The 5,906-nt window shown below is 50.5% G+C and overlaps 1 protein-coding gene across 1 annotated transcript in view; it reads left to right on the top strand.

Moving 5' to 3' along the window:
* EXTL3 (exostosin like glycosyltransferase 3) overlaps window positions 1-5,906 on the top strand; it is a 169,991-nt gene that overhangs the window by 59,843 nt on the left and 104,242 nt on the right.

Genomic DNA, 5,906 nt, shown 5'->3' on the forward strand with positions numbered 1-5,906 from the left:
AAAAGGACCCCCAAGGGGCGAGACGGACCAGTGAAGAGTCCATATCGGGGGGTTACAATGAGTTATTGCTATAATCGGCTTTCTCAAAGTGTTCCTTAGCTTCAGCGTCATCCTCTGGCAGCTGATTTTTTTTCCCCCTGGACACTGCTGAAGAGGTGGGTCTCAATGACTGGGGGGAAAGGGTTTGAATGAAGCAAAAGTGTTGGCCCGATTAGGAATGGATTTGGGGACCGTGCTCCAGGTGCTGGGGAGGGGCATGTCTTGCAAGAAGGTGCAGAGGCTTTGGGGGCTGTTCACGGCTGGCATCCTGGGTGGAGCAGAGGGGGTGGCGCACCGCGATCGGCGTGACTATTGTTTCGTGCGGGGTAGATTATTGTAATGTTGCTATGGCCACAAATCTCCCTCCAGTTGCTGCAGCCAACTTATGAATTTCCTTTCTGATTGCATCCTAACACCAAACTCTGCTGGGCTCCAGAATCGATCTGCCCGGGCCAGCATCGCTGGAGATGTTTTAACATTAACATTAGACCAGAGCCTGGGCTGACAAGCAACCGCTCCCCCTGCGTGGAAGAGGGGGCTCTGAGGAGTCTTCACTGCGGGGATCTTTGGGGGTTCAGTGTTTATCCCCCGAGTCCCAGGTAATTACCCTCCATCCCCCTCGTGTCTGGAGCCCCGTTCTGTTAGTGCCACAGGATGACTATTGCAGCACTTCTGCCCCGCTGTGTCCTCAATGTGTCAGGCCAGGGGCATTTATGCCTGCCTGGCCTTGCCTCAAAGATGTGGGGGATCCAGGAGGAAGGCTGTGACCATGCAGCTGCTGAAGCGACTTTGACTTTTCTCCCCGTATTGTGGCTTTGCCTAGGCACGCGGGATCCCGTACCGAACGGAGCATCTGTAATCGCACAGCCCAGCAGCGCTCATTCAGCAGCCGTGGACCGCAGGGGTGAGCGGCTGTGGGCTCAGCTTCTCCAGCTTGCTCAGGAAGCTGTTTGTCACCACGGCTGTCCTCGCTGGGCCGTGGGAGCGCGGGATAGTGAGGAGAACATAGATTTTGGTTGAAGAACTGTTGTCTTGAAATCGGCTTGTGGAGAGATGTCTGCTAAAGCCAGGAGCCCTGTCTCTGCCTTGCTTCCACATGGTCAGCTTAGAAGCAGAATCACAGAAAATGAGGGTTGAAGGGACCTCAGGAGGTCACATCTAGTCCAGCCCCCTGCTTCAAGCAGGACCAGCCCCAACTCCATCATCCCAGCCTAGGCTTTATGTACCTGGCACTTCAAAACCTCCAAGGATGGAGAATCCACTACCTCTCTGGGTAACCTGTTCTAGTGCTTTACTACCTTCCTAGCGAGAGTTTTTCCTAATATCCAACCTCAGCTTTCCTTGCTGCAGCTTGAGCCCATTGCTCCTTGTCCTGCCATCTGCCCCCACTGAGACCAGTCCAGCTCCATCCTCTTTGCAGCCCCCCTGCAGGGAGGTGACGGCTGCTATCAAATCCCCCTCGGTCTTCTCTTCTGCAGACTAAATAATCCCAGTTCCCTCAGCCTCTCCTCACAAGTCATGCCCCCCAATCATTTTATTGCCCTCCACTTAGCTCTCTCCAATTTGTCCACGTCCTTTCTATAGTGGGGGGCCCACAACTGGACACAGGACTCCAGATGTGGCCTCCCCAGGGTTGAATAGAGGGAAGAATCACGTCCCTCCATCTGCTGGCAACGCTCCTCCCAATGCAGCCCAGGATGCCGGTAGCCTTCTTGGCAGCTAGGACACACGGCTGGCTTCTGTTCAGCTTCTTGTCCCCTGTCACCCCCAGGTCCTTTTCTGCAGAGTGGCTGCCCAGCAAATCGGCCCCAGCCTGTCCCGCTGCATGGGATTGTTCCCTCCTAAATGCAGGACTTTGCACTTGTCCTTATTGAGCCTCATGGGATTTCTTTTGGCCCAATCTTCCTATTTGTCTAGGTCTCTGATTCCTAGTCCTAGCCCAGCATATCTACTGGTCCCCCCAGCTTGCTGAGGGTGCAGTCCATCCCATCTTCCAGGTCGTTGATGAAGATACTGAACAAAACTGGCCCCAGGACCGACCTGTGGGGCACTCCACTTGTTACTGGCTGCCAGATAGGCATTGAGCCATTGATTACTACCATTTGAGCCCAACGGTCCAACCAGTTTTCTATCCACCTTACAGTCCGTTCATCCAACCTGGACTTTTTAGCTGCCAGAAGTCTGGCAGCTCACGGGAGTGAAATCCTGTTGCAAACCCAGGTTTTTCCAGTAATCTCTAGGAGCCCTTGCTAGGATCGCTCTGTCCAAGATTGCAGGCGCGTTTGAGCGTGTCTCTGCAAACGAGGACTGCTGCACCTCAGTTCCTCCTCTGCTCTGGCTGCTTCGTTGGCATCTCCTCTAGCCAAATTTCCCCACCATGAAATGGGGCTAATTCTTCCCTCCTTTGTTTTTGAAGTTATGGTAATTAGTGGCTGGCACTTGGGCTTTGAGGGATTTGGCGTAAGTGCCATCAACATGTAGTAAATGGGAATTTCTTGAAGGGTCTAAATATCGTTGGCTATCGTTGGTCCGTGTAACTCTTCTTTTGAAAAAGTGCCGCTGTGGATCTGTTGATACACATGACAATCTTCTGACAGTGTAATGAATATCTTCCACCTACGCCTTCTCAAGTTCGTAATAGCAGCCCATTGCATTATCCATCCCCGTTGTGTAAAAACCAGAAAGTAAATCAGCAGCAGAATTGGGAATAAAACTCGAGCCCTGATCTTGTTTGCTGTAGCAACTAGACTTCACCACCTTCTGCTGAGAGGTCCCAGCACAGGTAGGAGCTGTTCTGCACATAGTAGCTAATTTGAATTATGACAGCTAATAATTTCAAGTGGAAAAGCTATTCTGAGTAACTCCCTGTGTGGCCGTTATTATTGTGAATCTGCCTGATGCACTTTCCGGTTTGAATTTGGGGAAAAGGTACTTTTATTCCAGAATGAAGATGTCCACATAGAGTCGATCATGACTGGCTCTTCTAAAATGATGACCCCTTGGTGTAGGCGAGCTGTATGTAGGCAAAACTCCCTCTCAGCTTTGCCTCTAGTATTGGGTGCAGCCCGTTGTGTGCTTGCAGGATGCTAGAGAGCAGTGAGAAGCAGCTACCCGAGAGAGGGGTTTAGTTGTTATCTGCAGTGGGGGACATGGTCCTCCTCCTAAAAATGGCTCACTGGGATCCAGCCCTTTCCAGTACCCAAGCCAGCGTTTCGGCTAAGCACAGCTGGTACCGTGTGGCTTCTGCCCGCAGCTCCATTAGGGCTGTCTGTGCCTATTACCCTGGCTCTGGGAGTAGCTCTTGGAGCTGGATGTTATTCTGACAGCACTTGGGGTTTGTGCGCACGCTTCAGAGATCTGCAGCTTCAGTAACCGCCTCAAGAAAAACAGCCTACGCTAGGATGGCTGGATTAAGGGAAGGAGCAGCTGCTGCATTCGTACAGGGCGGGCTTTAGGGAACGTAGCCCACAGGCCAGCAAATGGCACTTGTCATCTTGCCTCTGCGGGAGAGCGAGGAGATGGTTATTCCCTTCCCTGGGGTTGGGAAGAAGAAGAGGGTGGTGGGTTGCAGGTGCAGTGCAGAGGGCAGAGATTTGAGGATGGTGCAGCACGAAGGAGAGGAGGAAGACGTATCCAGCTGAGATCTCAAAGCATCTGGCAAAGAACAGTGAAAGGAGAAGCTGATTGTCAGGATTCAGGCCTCAAAGTAGAGCAAAGCTTCTGGTGTGAATGTAAGAAACCAAGGGGGAAGCTCACATCTGGCGGTGCCCTGAATTTGGTCTCCTTCCTTCTAAAGATCCCCCCACAAATATATCGGCCTGTCACGTTTCCTTCAAATTGCATAGATTAAAATGTTTGTTTATACACCTTCCAAAGCAGGAAATCTTCATTAATGGCACCGGGGTGTTATCCAGCTGTTCTCAAGACTGGCAGCCTGCGTTTCACAGCACTGAACTCCCTTGGCGTGTGCGAGTCAGGCCGGCTTGCGGTAGCTCTCGTGCGGTCGTGTGCATTAAGATTTGTGTATATGGAAAACAAGCTTGGCTCCTCTGGGCAGTCTCACTGACCCTTCTGACACCTGGAGAGGCTGAAAGATTCCCCGTCAGTAGAAAGGTCAGCAGCGAGACCTTATGCTTGCTGTACAAAGCAATAGCGCTCCACGTAGGTGGGTAACAAATACAGAGATAAACCCCCATCAGTGGAGTGCATTGAGCCACTTGTGATAACAGCTCCCCTCCACGAAATACCATGAGGGTTAACGTACCATTCTCGCACTTAAGAGACCTTCCAAAGTGTCCCAGGTACGTATGAAATCGGGAGCTTTCAAATGCCACCTCTTGGACCTCCTGCTTTGCCAGGGAAGTTGTGTTTGGAGTCAAGGGCTGCTGCACGGGATCAAACCCACGGTCCTTTGTGCCGGGTGTGCTGGCCCTGGCAGTGGACCGTAGCAGATGCTTTAGAGGAAGGGGATGAGAAACGGAGCAGCGATCCATCCTTTGCTGGACCTTCTTGGTCACCAGCCTAGTCTGTTCCCTGATGGACTTGCTCGCCATCAGGGTGTTGAACCCAGTGCCGGACTATGATATGCTGAGGCCCTAAACTATGTCCAGCATATGATAAAAAATAATCCAAAAAAATGGATTTTCATGAAATTTTAAGATGAACTATGGTTATTTCTGCACAAATTTATGAACTCTGTGTGAATAATAACTGGAGCCATATATATTTATATTTTTGTCATATTAGAAAACAAATGTCCAGGGTTTGTTTTTTTTCTTATTTGGTAGTTTTAAGCCTAAATCCAGCCCTGGTCGAACCCCTTTTGGGACCTGGTTGTACTATTGGCCTCCACGGCATCCTGCGGTGATGCGTTCCACAGGTTACTCTTCTGTGCAAAGATTAGTCACTTCCTCCCACGTGTCCTGAACCTGCTGCCTGGTGCTTTCATCAGGTGCCCCTCATTCATCTGCTCTGAAACACGGAATAACAGTTCCCCAGTCACTCCTTCCGCACCATTCCCGATTTCGTAGACCTTTCTTGGTCATCTCATTTTCCAGGCTGAAGAGGCCCAGCCCTGAAGCTGGTCCATCCCCTGATTTCCCTCCCCGATCCTCTTTGTCATCCCGCGCGCAGCATTAGCCATATGCGAGCACATCGATTTCCTGAAGGGCGCGGGACACTTTCTGTTTTATTTTCAATTCCTTTCCTAACAATTGCCAGCGCTGTTTGTCTCTTTGACACCACTGCACAGCGAGCCGATCTGTTTAGAGACTCCCCGTGCTGACTTCCCCGAGTGCTAACGGCTGGTCTCCAGGCCCGGTGTTGAGTTCCCGTAAGCTCTTCTTTTCCAAGAAGGTGCATGTGCTCATTGCATTGCTACAGACTTTCTCTGCTAATCAAGGGGTTGGTGGGGGGGTGACATTGTGATCCTGAACTTCATTTTACCCCTGGCATTTTCCTCCTTGGACACCGTGCATATTTGATATATTTCTCATGGCTATTTTGATTGAGCCAACTGTGGCAGGGTCTCTTTTTGCACGGCTTCCTTCATAATAGCAGCCCTGATACTGGAGCAGCTCCTGAAGTACAGATAAATGCTAAGATTCCTCTTTGTTTGTGTTGTGTTTGTTATTTAAGTATAAAGAACAGCATGGAAACCTCTCCCGGCTTTCAGCTCTTGTAATCACAGTATTTAGCATTCTTATTATGTGCTACAGCCCGCTCACCTTTAACTCGATTGTTCTGAGATTACTTATCTGGAAGAGGCGGCGGTTCATTATGTTAATTGGGTTTGAAATTACTGCATTAAATATCTGTAATTGGAGTTGTTATGCTGGCCTCACTGTGTCCTGGGGTTTGCAAGAAGC

The sequence above is a fragment of the Alligator sinensis genome, unplaced genomic scaffold, assembly GCF_000455745.1.
Source record: "Alligator sinensis unplaced genomic scaffold, ASM45574v1 scaffold637_1, whole genome shotgun sequence".
NCBI lineage: Eukaryota > Metazoa > Chordata > Crocodylia > Alligatoridae > Alligator > Alligator sinensis.